The 18,258-nt window shown below is 40.3% G+C and overlaps 1 pseudogene; it reads left to right on the top strand.

Annotated features, from left to right (window-relative positions):
• The first annotated feature begins 13,245 nt into the window (after nucleotides 1-13,245).
• On the top strand, nucleotides 13,246-13,993 carry LOC149224481 (calreticulin pseudogene; annotated as a pseudogene).
• Nucleotides 13,994-18,258: the final 4,265 nt, after the last annotated feature.

Raw genomic sequence — 18,258 nt, 5'->3', positions numbered from 1 at the left:
GACAGTTTTGGCATTTTGAGGGCCTATGGGGACAAATCAGGGTGACATGTGTCACCACTCAGGAAGTGCCACGTGGAAGTGATGACGTCATATCGAACGACGCATATTGAAATTGTGAAATATCGCAAATCCCATGTTATTTCCCCGAGTGGAAACTTTTGATGAAGAGGGGCTTAGATATTTGGCTAGTGCCTGGTTAAGAGGAAGTTAAAGAACCTCGGGAACTAAGCAGTTAGTAAAGGGAGAATGGCCCTAGGGTAGGAACAAAATGCCCTAGTGCCTTAAGGCTAAGCCTCCGATCACAACCCTACGTCCTATGGAGGAAACTAAAAGGGGCTAAATAAAAGGGGTCAGGGACATCAGAACTCATTGTTTTCTTAATGTTGGTTAAGAATGAAGTTCTGATAAGGCATAGCTCTGATATAACACTATTGAAATAATACAGGACATATTGGGCTCTAATAGTGTAATACAGAGAAATTATGAGATCGCTGAGTCAGCAACTGTGATTCCGCGACACCACTAAGGCCACCACAAGTGATCGCTCCCGACTCTAGAAAGTGGGAAGTTCAAGCGGTTAAGGCGGAAAGGGACAAGCGAACCGGTCGAATCATTGGGGCAGAGACGTGGCCTGATCAGAGGCCATCATAGGAATGGTAGGGAGATATTTTCCTTGACCATCATTTAGTTTTCCTTTTTGTCTATTATTCTGTAATTTTTACATTTTCAAGAACGAAATCAAATCCGATTGTAATGATTTGGGCAACAGACCTTCGCACGCTGAGATAGCTAGTCGATCCGACAATTGGAGCTCGACTGAGATATTTTGTGACTGTTGTTCAAATCTTCCCCTCTCCTTATAAATAGAGGGAAGAAACACTTAACAGGTCCACAAATTCTGCACCTAGGAGGCTAGAATTTTGTGGTTCAACTTGAACAGAGGTCATCACAAGAATGAAAGGGAGATATTTTCCTCATGTATCATTTAGTTTTCTTTTTTGTTTATTATTCTGTATTTTTTACATTTTCAAGAACAGAATCAAATTTTATTGTAATGATTTGCGCAATAGACCTTCACACACCGAGATAGCTAGTCAATCAGATAGTTAGAGCTTAGCTGAGATATTTTGTGACTACTGTTCAAAGCTTCCCCTCTCCTTATAAATAGAGGGAAGAAACACTTAAAAGGTCCTATAATTCTGCACCCATGAGGCCATAATTTTGTGGTTCCAATTTGGTTCAATTTTCTTGTTCATGAGGGACTTGAGTGATACAATTGCTAAATGTAATGGACTAGTGATTTGGACTCCATCTTGAAGGATTAATGAAATTGTTTTGTTGATTCCAATCAGAGCAATGTGCAGTATGTTTTCCCCTCTGTATATCACTTCATGTATGTATTTCCTCTTCTGAAATTGTGTAATGAAGTTGTTGGTTTCACTCTCATTTATGGTTGTATGTTTGCTGCTAAGTAGTAACAGTACCTGTGTTAATTACATATTTACTTGTGTTATTTGATAGCATAATGTACATGTATGTAAACATGGATTTACCTATGCTAATTGGTGACAAATGTATTCATGAGTCATAGAGCTTGAGACCTTAATTCACGCTCCACCTTTTATGCATTTTCACCTCCTCACTCTTCCACATTTCTGTTGGATATTGTTGCTTAGGATTATGTGTTATGTCCAACCCTCTCCATCGATTTCTCTCCTTTCCTTCCTCTCGTTTGTCTATACTACAACAACAGTGTTAAGTTGCTTATTGTTGTGTGTTAGCCATCGGAACCAAGACATTGTTGGGTTGTGTTATATTCTTTCCACGTAGGTAACAGGGGGTTTGAGGGGTACCCGTAACCCCACTTTATGGGGTCCCGGGCAGCGCCCCTGAAAATTTTAATTTTGGACACTATGTTAGGTTGGGCGGACCCACCTATGGTTTTGTGCATGATTTTTGCACATGTTTTTTGGACGCGATGGTTTTTCGGTCCATGGTATTGGACGCGATGGTTTTCGGTCCATGGTATTGGATGCGATGGTTTTCAGTCCATGGTATTGGATGCTTCGGCATGTATAAATATGTATTATAACATTGAAAGGAACATAATGAAAAATCAAGCTGGTAGTCCCGATTTTGGGATCCAGTGGGAAAATCTTTGTGTATATGTGTTTTATGTGTTATGCTCTCGCATTGTTTATTTTTTTGTGTTTTAGAATTTGTATGCAAGTAATTTCTGTACAGGGTTAAAACCTACATTTGGTATCGAAGTTGTTTTTGGCTTCAAGGGGACGCCTTTGTTGCTGAGGGGTTTCGTTGGGGCCTATGGTAGACCCTGTTCAGTGGGAGGTTTGTGAGATCGATTCTGGTGGTGAAAGAAGATGGCGAGTGGTCGAAAGATAGAGATCGAGAAATTTAATGGTCAGAGTTTTGAGTTGTGGAAACTCAATATGGAGGATCTGTTGGTGGATAAAGATCAGTGGATCACGGTGGATCCAGGTACTAAACCAACAGGAGTGACCGATGAATAATGGAAGAAGTTGGATCAGAAGGCAAAGAGCACAATACGATTGTGTGTCTCAGATTCAGTATTGCTGAATGTATCAGGGGAAGCTATGGCAAAAGCTTTGTGGGACAAGTTAGGGACTTTGTACCAATCTAAGTCTCTGGTGAATAAACTGTTCCTGCGGAAAAAGCTGTATAACCAAAGGATGAAAGATGGAGACTCGGTGACAGAGCATATGAATGCACTTAATACTGTGGTAAGTCAGTTAGCATCTGTTGATATTAAAATTTCAGTTGAAGATAAGTGCATTAGTTTGTTGTGTTCTCTACCAGATTCATGGGATAGTCTGGTTATTGCAATAGGTAGCAATGCAACTACCTTGCATTTTGATGAAATAGTCTCATCCTTGTTGATGGAGGAGATGAGATGGAAAAATATAGAGAGCCAGAATGGTGATGTCTTGTCTGTACGAGGACAGTCCCAAAACAGAAACAAAAATAAGTCATTGAGTGGGAGATCTAAATCTCCAGGAAAACCTATAAAGGTGGTGTGCTGGAAATGTGGAAAGGAAGGGCACTTCAAAAGGGACTGTAAATTTAAAGCTCCTGATAAAGGAAAGGGATCTGATGATGCTCCTTCTACAGAGGCGAAAACCACCTCAGATGAAGGTGGGGATGTGTACTTGGCTTCTTCAAGCACACATGTAGATCATGAGGCATGGTTGATTGACTCAGGTGCATCCTTTCACTTCACTCCCCATAGAGAGTGGTTCTACAAGTATGAGAAATATGATGGTGGTGATGTCTTCTTGGGGGATGACAGGAAGGCTAGAATCATTGGTCGCGGAAAAGTAAAATTGAAGTTGCAAGGTGGAAGGGTTAGAACACTTCCAGGTGTTCTACATATTCCTGCATTGGCCAAAAATCTGACTTTTGTAAGCAAGCTGGATGATGCAGGTGTAAAAACAATGTTGGAGAAGGATACCTAAAAGATGGTTTGGGGAGCACTAGTATTGATGCGGGGAGTTCAGACTGGAACTCTGTACAAGCTGCAAGGTAGCACTATTATTGATGGGTGCAACTGTTCTGTGGTTCCTGAAAGTGGAGTAGAAAATCTAGTCGTCTTTGGAGAGAGGACCATGTTGTGGCATCAAAGGCTTGGACATATTGGAGAGAAGGGCCTTTGAATACTTCATGGTAAAGGTATGGTAGAAGGTATGAGTAATAGCTCTCTGGATTTTGATTTCTGTGAAAATTGTGTATATGGGAAGTAGAAGTGGGTGAGTTTCCTCTCTAGAAGTAAGAGGGCGAAACAAATATTAGAGCTTGTGCACAGTGATGTGTTTGGACCTGTGAAGGTTCCATCACTGGGTAAGTTTGTGTACTATGTATCATTTATAGATGACTTCTGAAGGAATACATGGATATATTTCCTTAAGAAGAAATCTAAAGTCTTTGACAGGTTTAAAGAATTCAAGGCTCTGGTGGAAAACCAGACAGAGAAGAAGATAAAGGTGTTGAGGACAGATAATGGTGGAGAGTTTTGCAATAAGAAATTTGAAGAATTTTGTAAGAAGTGTGGTATAGCACGACAGAAGAATACTCCATATACACCTCAACAAAATGGAGTTGCAAAAAGAATGAATAAGACGTTGATGGAAAGGGCAAGAAGCATGCTCAGTGGTGGCGGGTTAGGACAAGAATTTTTGGCAGAGGCGGTGGATACTGCATGTTACCTTGTCAACAAGTCACCTTCATCAGCGTTGGAGGATAGGACTCCACAAGAGGTATGGACTAGTAAGAAACCCTCTCTTTCACATCTGAGGTATTTGGATGTGATGCATATGTACATGTTCCAAAGGAGAAACGAACCAAGTTGGATAGTAAATCTGAAAAGTGCATCTTTATTGGGTATAAGGATGGTTTAAAGGGTTATAAGCTTTGGAACCCAGTAACAAGGAAGGTTGTGTACAGCTGAGATGTGGTGTTCAGAGAGGTGAAAGATGTTATTAAACATGAAGTCCAACGAAAGGAACTTGAGAAGATAGAGTTTGAGCTAAAGGAGAAAGAATAAAACTCTACAGCAGAGGAGGAATTAGAAGATGAAGAGCCACAAACTCCGGTTGTGAGAAGATCAGTTCGAGAAAGAAGGAAACTAGAAAGGTATAATCCATCTGCTTTCTGTTCAAATTTTGCTTTGTCTATTACTGATGATGATCTCAGAACTGTGAAGGAAGCAGTGGATTCAGAGGATGGAAAACTCTGGAAAGAGGCCATGGTTGATGAAATGGCATCTTTGCATAAAAATAAGGCTTGGGATCTGGTGGAGTTGCCGGCTAGAAGGAAACCCATTGGCAGCAAATGGGTGTTCAAAAAGAAGACAAATGCAGAAGGAAAAGTGGAGAAATACAAAGCTCGGTTGGTAGCAAAAGGTTATTCCCAGGTGTTGGGAATTGATTTTGGTGATATTTTTTCTCCTGTTGCCAAGGTAACTTCTATTAGATTACTTTTATCTGTTGTTGTTGCTTTTGATTTTGAGGTAGAACAGATGGATGTGAAGACAACATTTCTTCACAGGGATTTGGAAGAGGAGATCTACATGAAACAACCTGAAGGCTTTGCGGTGAAGGGTAAGAAAGAATTAGTATGCAAGTTAAAGAAGTCTCTGTATGGGTTAAAACAGTCACCAAGGATGTGGTATCAGAAATTTGATACATTTATACGGGGACTTGGCTTCACCAGAAGCAAAGCAGATCATTGTGTGTATTTTAAATTAATTGGTGACTGTGTTATTTATCTGGTCTTGTATGTGGATGATATGTTGCTGGTTGGAAATGATAAAGAAATTATCCAGGATTTGAAGACCCAATTGTCCTCCAAATTCGACATGAAAGATCTTGGTGTTGCAAACTATATTTTGGGGATGGAAATTAAAAGAGATCGGGAAAAGAGGAAGCTCTGGTTAAACCAGAGGAAGTATTTCGAGACAATATTGCAGAGGTTTAATATGCAGGATAGTAAACCGGTGAAGGTTCCTATTCCTGTAGGTGTAAAGTTATCTGCTGAATAGTGTCCCAAGACACAAGAAGAGGAAGAGGATATGTCCTGTATTCCATATGCAAGTGCAGTCGGTAGCCTAATGTATGCAAATGTTTGTACTAGACCAGACATTGCACATGCAGTGGGAGTATTGAGCAGGTTTATGTCAAAACCAGGAAAGGAGCATTGGACAACAATGAAGCGGGTTTTCAGGTATTTGCGTGGCACTAGTGATTATGGTTTGTGCTACCAAGGAAGACCAGGATTGGACAGAGTGTTGGATATTCTTGGCTTTATTGATGTAGACCGGGCTGGAGATCTGGATCAGAGAAGATCTACAAGTGGGTATGTGTTTAACCTATTTGGAGGTGTAGTCAGTTGGATGAGTAAGAAACAATTTGTAGTGGCACTATCAACTACAGAGGTAGAATACATGGCAGCCACTCATGCAAGTAAGGAAGCAGTTTGGTTGTAGAGATTGTGTTCAAGTATAGGGTTAGTACATGAAGCTATAAGGATAGACTGTGACAACCAAAGTGCAATTTTCTTGGCAAAGAACCCTGCATATCATTCAAAGACAAAGCACATTGATGTTCAGTATCACTTTGTGAGGGATATGATAGAAGACAAAAAGGTGTTGCTGGTAAAGGTGGACACTTTGAAGAATACTACAGATGCATTAACAAAATTTGTGAGCTCTGAGAAGTTCTACTGGTGTAGAGAAACAATGGGTGTTTCAGGGCTGGAAAAATGACTAAGCTCTCCTGTGGCCCCCTGTGGAAAGAAAACAACAAGTGGGAGAATGTTGGGTTGTGTTATATTATTTCCATGTAGATAATAGGGGGTTTGAGGGGTACCCGTAACCCCACTTTATGGGGTCTGGGGCAGCGCCCCGGAAAATTTTGATTTTGGACCCTATGTTAGGTTGGGTGGACCCACCTATGGTTTTGTGCATGATTTTTGCACATGTTTTTTGGACGTGATGGTTTTTCGGTCCATGGTATTGGACGCGATGGTTTTCGGTCCATGGTATTGGATGCTTCGGCATGTATAAATATGTATTATAACATTGAAAGGAACATAATGAAAAATCAAGCTGGTAGTCCCGGTTTTGGGATCCAGTGGGAAAATCTTTGTGTATATGTGTTTTATGTGTTATGCTCTCGCATTGTTTATTTTTCTGTGTTTTAGAATTCGTATGCAGGTAATTTCTATACGGGGTTAAAACCTACAGACATTTCTCTTTGAGATTAGCCATATTTACCCCCTAAGTATTTAGATTTATGTGTTTACTTGAGTTTACCTTGATGAAGGACTATTGAACCAAGCCCCTAAATTATTTCCTTTTTAAACTATGTGACATATGGAGTGCAAAAGAAAGCCCTACTGATAATCTTCAGAAGCACTCCTCTCAGATGCCCTAGGCATTGATCTCCTTTCAACCCAGAGGTTGTCTCTAGGAGGCTTTTATATCTTCTGAAGCACTTGTATGATAGGAGATAGAAAAAGATACAACATCTTTCTAGTGTCATTGTCGGGAATGAATCAGAATATTTTTCCCTGGGTACAACAATTTTTACATTCCCTCTGTAGGTGAGCAAGGGAAGTTTGGGTTGAATATCTCTCACCTTGGAGACTCTATTATTTGAATCTAATTGTAAACACCCTGGAGACTCCACTGTTTATATCCTTATTTGGTCATCCTAGCTTTCAAGAGGCCTCATACTCGCTCTGATGCTAAACAACAGAGAACTTCCCCTACATTTGAACTTGAGATCAGTCACCTAGAGGGGTTTTCAAAATGGCCATTCCTGCATTCTTGGCCAACAAATTTGCCCCACTAGATTTTTCTTCTATTACTGGTTATCCCCATCATGTCACTTCAGTTCATGAATGGTATACCTATTTTCCTAGATTCAGTGGAAACACAAATAGAAGGTCGGGCCCACACCTCAAGGATTTTCATGAATGTGTGGAATAATAAGGCATTGTTTTTAAAGATGTGAAAATGAAATTGTTCATGTATTATTTAGATGAAGAGGTTAGAGTTTGGTATAGAAAAATACCTCGTGGCAGAATATCTTCCTTAAAGAGATTTCACATAGCATTCAATCATTTTTGTAAAAAATTATATCCACCAGGTGCTTTGTTTGAAGATTGTTGTGCACATTTTAATGTTGAAAATATTTCTGAGGTTAATGATCCTACTGAAGATGTTTGTGGGGCTCAACTCCAAGAAAACATATACTTGAATCAAGAAGCACTACCCAACAATCAAGAAAGGGAATAAGGAGACATTATCAAGAAAGGGAATAAGGAGACATTACCAAGAAAGGGAATAAGGAGACGTCATATCGGAGGACACATATCAGAAGTGTGAAATATCATAACTCCCATGTTATTTCTCTGATTGGAAACTTATGATGAGGAGGGGCTCTGATATTTGGCTAGCACATGGCCAGGAGGAAGTTAAAGAACCTAGGGCGCTATGTAGTTAACAAAGGGAGAATGGCCCCCGTGTAGGAACAAAATGCCCTAGCCTTAAGGCTAAGCCTGCGATCACAACCCTTTGTCCTATGGAGGAAAATTAAAAGGGTCTAAACAAAAGGGGCGAGGGACATCATAACTTCTTGTTTTCGTAATGTATGTTAAGAATAAAGTTCCAATAATGTAGTATACCTAGGGGGTGATATTATGGGGTACAGAGGGAGCTACCCAAGGGAATTATGTAATAATGTGATGGGCCATAGTTAATAAATAAAGTGGTTAACGTGCATCATGTAAGGGACCACAAGTAGTTAGGAATAATGTAATAAGCTCATTGTATTAGATATATGGTATTCAGAGACCCATGGTATTGTATGTCTCTAGCCTCTATATAAGCTTCATACATACAATACCATGGGTCTCTCAATACCATATATCTAATACAATGGGCTTATCACATTATTCCTAACTACTTTTGGTCCCTTACATTATGTGGGTTAACCACTTTATTTATTAACTATGACCCATTTACTTATTATCCTTACATTATTACATTATTCCCTTGGGTACCTCCCTTTGTACCCCATAATATCCCCCTAAGTATACTACAGATAAGGCATAGCTCTGATATAACACTATTGAAATAATACAGGACATATTGGGCTCTGATAGTGTAATACAGAGAAATTATGAGATGGATGAGTCAACATCTGTGATTCTGCGACAGCACTGAGGCCACCACAATCGATCGCTCTCGGCTCTAGAAAGTGGGAAGTTCAAGCAGTTAAGGCAGAAAGCAACAGACGAACTGGCCGAATCATTGGGGCAGAGACATGGCCTGATCAAAGGCCATCACAGGAATGGCAGGGAGATATTTTCCTTGACCATCATTTAATTTTCCTTTTTGTCTATTATTATGTAATTTTTACATTTTCAAGAACGAAATCAAATCTGATTGTCATGATTTGGGCAGCACACCTTCACACGTTGATACAGCTAGTCGATCAGACAGCTGGAGCTTGGCTAAGATATTTTGTGATTGTTGTCAAATCTTCCCCTCTCCTTATAAATAGAGGGAAGAAACACTTAATAGGTCTCGGAATTCTGCACCCAGGAGGCCAGAATTTTGCGGTTCCAATTTGTTTCAATTTTCTTGTTCATGAGGGATTTGAGCGATACAATTGCTAAATGTAATGGACTGGTGATTTGGACTCCATCTTGAAGGATTAATGAAACTGTTTTGTTGATTCCAATCAGAGCAATGTGCAATATTTTTTCCGCTCTATATATCACTTCATGTATGTCTTTCCTCTTCTAAAATTGTGTAATGAAGTTGTTAGTTTCACTCTCATTTATGGTTGTACATTTATTGCTAAGTAGTAAGATTACTTGTGTTAATTACATATTTACTTGTTTTATTTGATAGCATACTGTACATGTATGTAAACACATATTTACTTATGCTAATTGGTGACAAATGTATTCATGAGTCATAGAGCTTGAGACCTTAATTCACACTCCACTTTTTCTACATTTTCACCTCCTCACTCTTCCACATTTCTGTTGGATATTCAAGTAGGTGAATTTGTCAAGTAGATCTCCTTCGCACTTCACTATCTTCACCCATGTTCTCTAAAGGTACATCTCCACCTCTAGTTGGGTTATGATTGTTGGTGATGTCCAAGTTACTGAATTCTTCCTCAAGCTTTTGCTACTCATTGTTTTCTGCTCCCGCTCCTCATGTATTATTGTCTTCAACTTCATAAAGTATGTGCCACTTTTCATAATTGTTGTCCTTATTGCCTTCATCTGCTTGTTCATGGAAAATTACATCTCTACTTGCAAATACTTTGTGAGTAGATGGATCAAATATTTTATATGCTTTAAATTATGAACAATATCCTACAAAAATACATTTGATACCTTTAGCATCAATTTTCTTTCTGTTCTTCTTCGGAATATGTGCAAAGGCCTTACACCCAAATACCCTCAAATGATGAACTATTGGTTTAAAACCATACAAGGCTTCGAATGGGGTCTTGAGATCAAGATACCTTGTTGGACTTCTATTCTTTAAATAAACAACAGTACTAATGGCTTTTGCCCAAAAATCATTTGAGAGGTTCTTACCTTTGATCATACTCCGTGCACACTCCACCAATGTTCTATTTTTCCTTTTTGCAACACCATTTTGTTGTGGAGTGTAGGGTACTATAAATTGCTGCACTATTCCATGATCCTTGCAATACTTGACAAAGTTCCCCAATCTGTATTCTCCCCCTTGATTTGAACGAAGGATCTTTATGAAATTCCATGTTGCTTCTCTGCCATGTTTTTGAATTCTTTGAAATACTCAAAGACATCACTCTTTTTCCTAAGGAAGTACACCCAAGTGTACCTTGTGCAATCATCAATAAACAACAAAAAATAATAAGCACCTCCTAGGGATCTGGTCTGCATGGGTCCACAAACATCAAAATGCACAAGTTCTAATACATCTCTTCTTCTCCTATCAAAATTAGAGGGGAATTCATCTCTATGAATTTTTCCTAATGCATAACCTTCACAAGTAGCATACTCATTCTTTAACATAGGGAGTCCTTTGACCATTCTTTTTTTCTACAATAGCAACAAATCATGATAATTGATATGACCATACCTCTGATGCTAGAGAAATTTGTTGACATAGTTGTAGAATTCAATGCTTGATGACTCGTTCTAGTGACATCAAGTTTATATAGGCCTCCAACCCTTACTCCTGAGGTAACAGTTTTGCAGTAATCCAACAGATCTTTCACTATGCAGTGTCCATAATCTCCCACAACTCTGTCATGAATAGTGAGAGATCCACGGGGCATCGTGCGAGCAGGGGGAGGGGAAGAGGGTGCCCCTCGACCACCTTTGATCACAATAATGCAGTCTCCCTGTTCCACTACGACATCCCTCCCCATATCAGACATTAAGTGCTCAATTCTGAGGAGGCTGAGACGTGTCATGGCTGACCCATGCTCTGGGCACTCTGTAATCTTCTAACTCTCCAGCTCAAGGAGTGATAGAAGGATAAATCATGGGCCACTGGATGGAATGCAAAACTTTCAACTTATCATATCCATGCCTCCTCCTCCTTTAAAACATTGGCCTATGTCTTGAGTATCGACTTCCCTCCTAATTAACCATCTGCCTCCTCCCCTACTCCCTTGCCTTCGAATTCCCCTCCTACATGTTGGTCCTCTCCTCCGATCATCCTCGACCTTTCTATTCATCCCTCTCCTATTTATAGATATTTCGACCAAGCTCTTCGCCCATCCGTTGTGAACATGTCGTTTTCCTCATCCTCTCCTCCTCATCCCAGTCCCTATAGTTGCTACATTTGTTTGGAGACTCCAGGTGATGTGGGCAATGCTCAAGTTCAATGCAGCTTCAGTGCGACTCTGGTCCATCTCCTGCAAGATGAATCCTCCATAAGATTGTGTTAACTTCTCAAGTTTCATGCCTCATTCCAGGTGAGTTTATCTTGGCCTCTCAGCTCCTCTGGTTTGGTTTGTTGGAAGATGGCTTAGTGCCACTAAGATTAAGGTTTGGAATTTTTTCTTTTTGATGACCTTGCTCAATTTTTTAACCTTGATTCCTACCTCCAGTTTCCCCTCCCAGGCATAGAGGATTTTTTGCAACTCCTTCTATGGTTTCCCCGCTTAGGGGCAAATTGTTTTGATGGGTGAGAGGTTCAGCCTCCCCCATGCTCTCCACACTGTACAATATGTATTTTTCAATGTTAATATAATGTAAATATATGTACTTACAAAAAAAAACTCATGTGAATTGTGGTGTTTGCATTAATTTATAGATTTTTTTTCTCTCTTAAAAATAAATTTCATCTTATTAGTCTTACAAAATACAACATTGTTGATCTTGGAAAATATGGTTTCGAATACCACTATCTCCTCCAAAAAATTGTATTTGTGATGTATAATCTCACCATCATGAAATTATATTCTCTAATTCTTCTAAACTTTAAGATGAATTCAGTTGCTCCCTTCTATCAAGAATTTGATTAAGGTATATGAAGAATCTGAAAACATGGCATTAAAGTTATGTGACATTTAATGTGTCGGCTCTCATTAAATCTATGATTTGTTCCTACAAATGGCTGATTCCCATTCAATCTATGATCCACGTTGTTAGTGAACAACTCTTTAATCCAATCAATTGGTTGAGTCATCATTTATTTTATAAACAAAATAATATATAACAAAATTTTCTAATAACTACACCATTAGGATATTAATGCACACAAGAAACTAGATTATGGAGGAAATCAAAGTATTCTTTATACTCATAATAAGTTGTCGCTCAATTCTCTGAATAAAACCTTAAAAATGCAAAGGAATTCATGAATGATATGGATGGATATCTATTGTCTATTTTAGGTCTAGAATTATGTGTGAATCAAGAGAATTGGCGTGCATGGAAGCAATGATGATCTCATATTGTTATCTCTGCTCTCTCATCGTTTCTTGTTCAGTCAATCACAATCACTTCCAAAGTCAGAAACTATGTGAAAATTATTTAATATTTGACCAACGAGTAGTACTGCACATAAATAATAATTCCATACTCGTAGATATGATCATTGAAGTTGTCGCGTACATATGGGTGTATTGATAAGTTGTAAGTTGGCATGGGACATAATAATAAATGTTGGTGAGAGAGAGACACACATGGAAAAATGATCATTCATATATTGATTCATTCACAAGGTTTCCATGTCACAACATAAACACTCATCACCTCCTTCTCTTCCGTGTTGTGTTCTTCTTGCAAGGAGATCCAACGAGAGAGAGGAGAATGTGTCTGTTTTTTTTCACTTAGAATTTTACCTATCTCAGCATAGAGCTTGAGAAATTTTGACATATTTGAGCTAAAAAAATTAGGGAACGAGAAATTTATGAGAGCTCTCAAGGCCATGAAGCCTCTAGGCCTTGCGAGTAATGATTTATCTCCAGACTTGAAGCATTTGTTGAAGGTATACTTGCATTTTAGTTGTATATATCTGTTTGCTAAAGGTATACTTGCATTTTGGATGTGTAGATCCATGTCTGATGTTAGATCAAATCTAAACCCTTGACAATGGCATCTGGAGGATTGGTCAAGTTGGCCCTCCTGCTCATGTGTTGTGCTTTGATATCCTCCATTCATGTTTATCTTGAAGAGTGATTCAATTATGTATGGGAAAATCATTTGGTGATATTTGATTGGAAGAAGGATGAGCGTGCAGTAGGGGGTGACTTCACATAGCTGGAACATGGAATGGGGATATCGATGACAAAGAGATTTAAACTCATCTAGATGCATGTTTATTCGCCATTTCGGCTTAGTTTCTAAAGTTTAACAACAAGGATAAGACACTTGTTCTTCAATTTTTTGTCAAGCATGAGCAGAAACTTGACTGTGGTGGTGGATATGTGAAGCTATTGAGTGGTGATGTTGACCAAAAGAAGTTTGGTGGAGATACACCTTACAACATCATGTTTGGTCCAGACATATGTGGTTATAGTACAAAGAAGGTTCATGCAATTCTTTCTCATGTTGGAAAGAACCATCCTATTAAGAAGGATGTATCCTGTGAAACAAATCAACTTACTCATGTTTATATTTTTATTCTTCTCGCTGATGCTACTTGCAACATCCTTATTGATAACAAGGAGAAATATTTTGGAAGTTTATACACCAATTAGGATATTTTGCCACAAAAAAAACTAAGGATCCTGATGCCAAAAAGCCAGAAGACGGGGAAGACAAAGAATACATTCCTGATCCAGAAGACAAAAATGCTAAGAGATAAGATGACATTATGTAGCAATTTTTAGATCTAGATGCCACAAAGTTAGAGGACTAGGATGATGAGGAGGATGGTGAGTGGAAATCTCCAACCATTCTGAATCATGTTGTTGAGGGAACTTAACGTCGAGAAGGCCCTAATTGGGGAAGACATGAAGAGGGAAAGAGGCCATCGGAGGTTTCACCATGTTATCAAATAGGAATGGATTCTAGAGAGGCATCCACAATAGGGCAACCCATTGCTAGAGAGGTTAAAGGAAATTGAAAGGGAGTGAGAATGGGACGGGGATAGGCAGAGAAGAAGTTTTGTTGACCACGATGATAACAAAATTGTTATGCTCTTAACCTGCAAAATGATACCCAAATACAGAATATGCGAAGAAAAGATGCCCAGAATACAGAATAGCAACGATTTTATTATTCAGAGAGTAATGTTCACTTGCCTCTTCGAAGGGGCAACCTCCAATAGAGCAGAGCTCGACTACAAAATAAGACACGATGCTCCTCGCAGGGAGTCTCTATCCTTTATATATGACTCATACATGCAATACCACGGGCCAATACCGTGGGTTTTATTAATACCATCTATCTAATACTACAGCCCATTTGCAACTAACTGTGGTTCCGTCATTAATTGCAGATTAACCACTTACAATTATTAATATGGGCTTTATTGACTCTTGACTATGACGTGATCCCATTACATAAATAAGGGGGGTAGGGTGGGACCCTAACATGCCCTCCCCCTTAAGACGAGCCTTGTCCTCAAGGCTGAAGCTGTGGAAACTGCTGAAGAATAGTGGCTGGTTCCCAAGTTGCATCTTCCGGAGAGGTGTCTTTCCATTTGACGAGGACTTCCTTAATCATGCGGTCGCGGAGTTGCTTGTCTCATGTGTCTAGGACCTGTTCGGGTTGAAGCCAGATGGACCCTTCTTCGTCCAATTCAGGTAGACTGGTATGAATTCTACAATTGTTCCCAATCACTTTCTTGAGGCATGAGACATGGAAAACTGGATGGATTTTTGCAGTAGGTGGCAAGGCCAACTTGTAGGCCACTTCTCCAATGTGCTGAAGTACTTGATATGGTCCGTAGAATTTGGGAGAGAGTTTATGACACCCCTTGTCCTTGAGTGATGTTTGCTTATATGGTTGTAGTTGTAAAAAGACCTGATCCCCTTCTTGAAATTGGCGCTCTGAGCGATGCTAGTCTACCTGTTGCTTCATGCGGTTCTGAGCTTGATGAAGATTCTCTCGAAGATGGGCGAGCATGGTTGCGCGGTGTTGTAGGAGTTCATCCACTGCTTGTACTTTTGAGCATCCCTTGAGATACGAAGTAGGTGAAGGTGGGAGTTGACCATATACTGCTTCATAGGGAGTCATTTTGGTGGTGGCATGATATTTGGTGTTATACCCATTCAACCAGAGGTAACCACTGTACCCAAAGGTGTTGCTTTTCTAAAGTGAAACACCTAAGGTAGGTTTCTAGACATTTGTTGACGGCTTCGGTTTGACCATCTGTTTGCAGATGATAGGAAGTACTGAGTTTGAGTTGAGTGCCTTGTATTCTGAAGAGTTCCTGCCAAAATTTACTGGTGAAGATCGGGTCGCGGTCGGACACAATAGAAGTGGGCATGCCATGCAATTTGAAGATCTGATCCATGAAAGATTGAGCAACCAAAGTTGGTGTAAACGGGTGGGGTAGGGTGCAGAAATGAGCATACTTCGACAGTCGGTCCACAACCACCATGATGACTGACTTGTTCCCTGACTTTAGAAGACCTGTAATGAAATCCATAGAAACCTCCGTCCAAATAGACGCTGGAATGGCCAATGGTTGTAATGTGCCTAGTGTGTTGACGGTTTCCCCTTTGTGGCGTTGACAGACATCACATTCTGCTACAAAAGTAAGGATGTCCTTTTTCATGCCTGTCCAAAAAAATGATCTTCTGGTGCGAGCATACGTCTTCTGAAAGCCCGAATGTCCTGCAATGGGAGATGAGTGCAATTCTGCCAAAATGCGACTTTTGAGGGTGGATGTTGGTGATATTACGACTCTGTCCTTGTAGCGAAGAATATCATCCTGCCACGAGTAGCCCTTGGTGGAATTTGGATCTACCTGCAATTGAGAAATGAGTTGGGAGAGCCCGGGGTGTGAAAACCATTCCCTGCGAGCCTCTTCAATCCATTCTGGAATGGGGAGGGAAATTGCTAGCAGAGTACTTTCCTCCTCAAATTGGCGAGATAATGCATCTGCTACACTATTGTCTTTCCCTTTCTTGTAAATGATCTCATAATCATATTCCAGCATTTTGGCTAGCCATTTATTTTGTTGTGGGGAGGATAGGCGTTGCTCCAAAAAATATTTAAGACTGTGATGATCTGTGCGGATTTGGAAACGTCGCCCCAATAAGTAAGGTCGCCAGGTCTCGACTGCATGTAAGAGGGCCATCATTTCGTTCTCGTAGGTAGATTGGCCTAGATTCCTCCCACTGAGTTGTTGGCTTGTGAAGGCCAACGGTCACCCTTCCTGCATTAAGACTGCCCCAATACCTATACCCGAAGCATCACATTCAATGACAAAAGATTTGGTGAAGTCAGGTAGTGCTAACACTAGAGTGGAACACATGGCATTTTTTAGAGCTTTAAAGGCCTGTTGTGCTTCCTCATTCCAGAAGAATGAATTTTTCTTTAGGAGTTGGGTGAGGGGCTTCGCTATGCGACCATAGTTGCAGAAAAATTTACGATAATAGCCTGTGAGACCCAAAAATCCTCTCAAGCTCTTCAAGGTCTTAGGTTGAGGCCATTCCTGCATTGCCTGGATCTTTTTGGGGTCCACCTTGACACCTTCACGCCCCACAATGTGGCCCAAATACTTTACTTCTGCCATGCCAAACGAACACTTGGACATCTTGACAAATAATTTATGCTTGCGGAGCAGTTGCAAGAGTAGATCTACATGTTGAAGATGTGTGGCCCAAGTGCAACTATAGATGAGGATGTCATCGAAGAAGACAAGTACAAATTTCCTGAGATATGGTTTGAGAATGTGGTTCATAAGGCTCTGAAAAGTAGAGGGGGCATTACAAAGACCAAATGGCATGACTAGGAATTCATAATGGCCTTCATGAGTTCGGAAAGCAGTCTTGGGGATGTCGACTTCCTTCATGCGAATTTGGTGGTAGCCTGAGGGAAGATCCAGCTTAGTGAAGAATTGAGCCCCATTGAGTTCATCCAGCAAATCATCAACCACCGGGATGGGAAATTTATCTTTGACTGTCAACTTATTGAGGGCCCTAAAGTCGGGACACATCCGCCACTCCCCATCTTTCTTGAGCACCATGACCACTGGGGATGAATAAGGACTAATGCTGGGACGAATGACACCTGCTTCCAAAAGTTCCTTGATGATTTTTTCTATTTCATTCTTTTGGGTGAACGGATATCTGTATGGGCGCACATTTGGGGGTTGGGCCCCTGGAACCAAGGTGATGCTATGATCATGTTCCCCTCGCGAGGGTGGAAGCTCATGAGGCTTGTCAAAGGCTGGCAGATGGTTATTTAAAATCTGTTGCATCTCAGGATGAATTGGTAGAGGCTTGGTTTCGATTGCCTGGATGGCATTAAATTGAGCTACAACTCCATGATTGCCATTTTTTAACAATTTTTCCATCCTATGCGAGCTGATGATAGAGGGGGCTCCCGCCTGGAGTCCATGGAGGGTATGTGTGTAGTTGTTCTGCTTAAAACTCATATATAACTCCTGGAAATCCATTGTGATTGGCCTAAGAGTGCGGAGCCATTCAGCGCCGAGTACAATGTCGCAACCCCCCATGTGTATGGCAAACATGTGAGTTTTCAATTGATAATCCCCCATTTGAAGTTTGACATTTTCACAGCGGCCTTCACATTTCATTGTGCCTCCATCTGCAATTTGAACTTGGAAGTTAGAAACTGCTCGTACAAAACAATGCACTACTTCTGCGAATTTTTGATGGATGAAATTATGTGTACTTCCACTATCAATCAAGACTACTACTGGGCGATGTTTAATAAAACCTCTGATTTTGAGAGTTTGAGGGGAAGAAATCCCTGCCAAAGCATGCAACGAAATAACTAGTTCATCAGAGACATTGTCCTTTTGGTTGTCTTCTTCTAGCGGCTCATGTTCCTCCAGTGGTGGATCTTCCTCTGTTGAGTTGTAGTCAGTGGCATCAATTTGAAAAAATTTGGGCTCCTTGCATTTATGACCTAGGGAGTATTTTTCATCACAGTAGTAACATAGTCCTTGCTTTCTTCTTTCGGCCATTTCCACAGGTGACACCTTTTGGACCTTAAATGTTTGAGTCGTGTTGTGAGCCTGTGGGGGGCGACCTTTAGCGGAGAAATTTG

This window comes from Pinus tabuliformis, chromosome Q, assembly GCF_031772625.1.
Source record: "Pinus tabuliformis cultivar Carrire ecotype Pingquan chromosome Q, CPIR1, whole genome shotgun sequence".
NCBI lineage: Eukaryota > Viridiplantae > Streptophyta > Pinopsida > Pinales > Pinaceae > Pinus > Pinus tabuliformis.
This window is presented reverse-complemented; position numbering and strand designations above follow the sequence as displayed.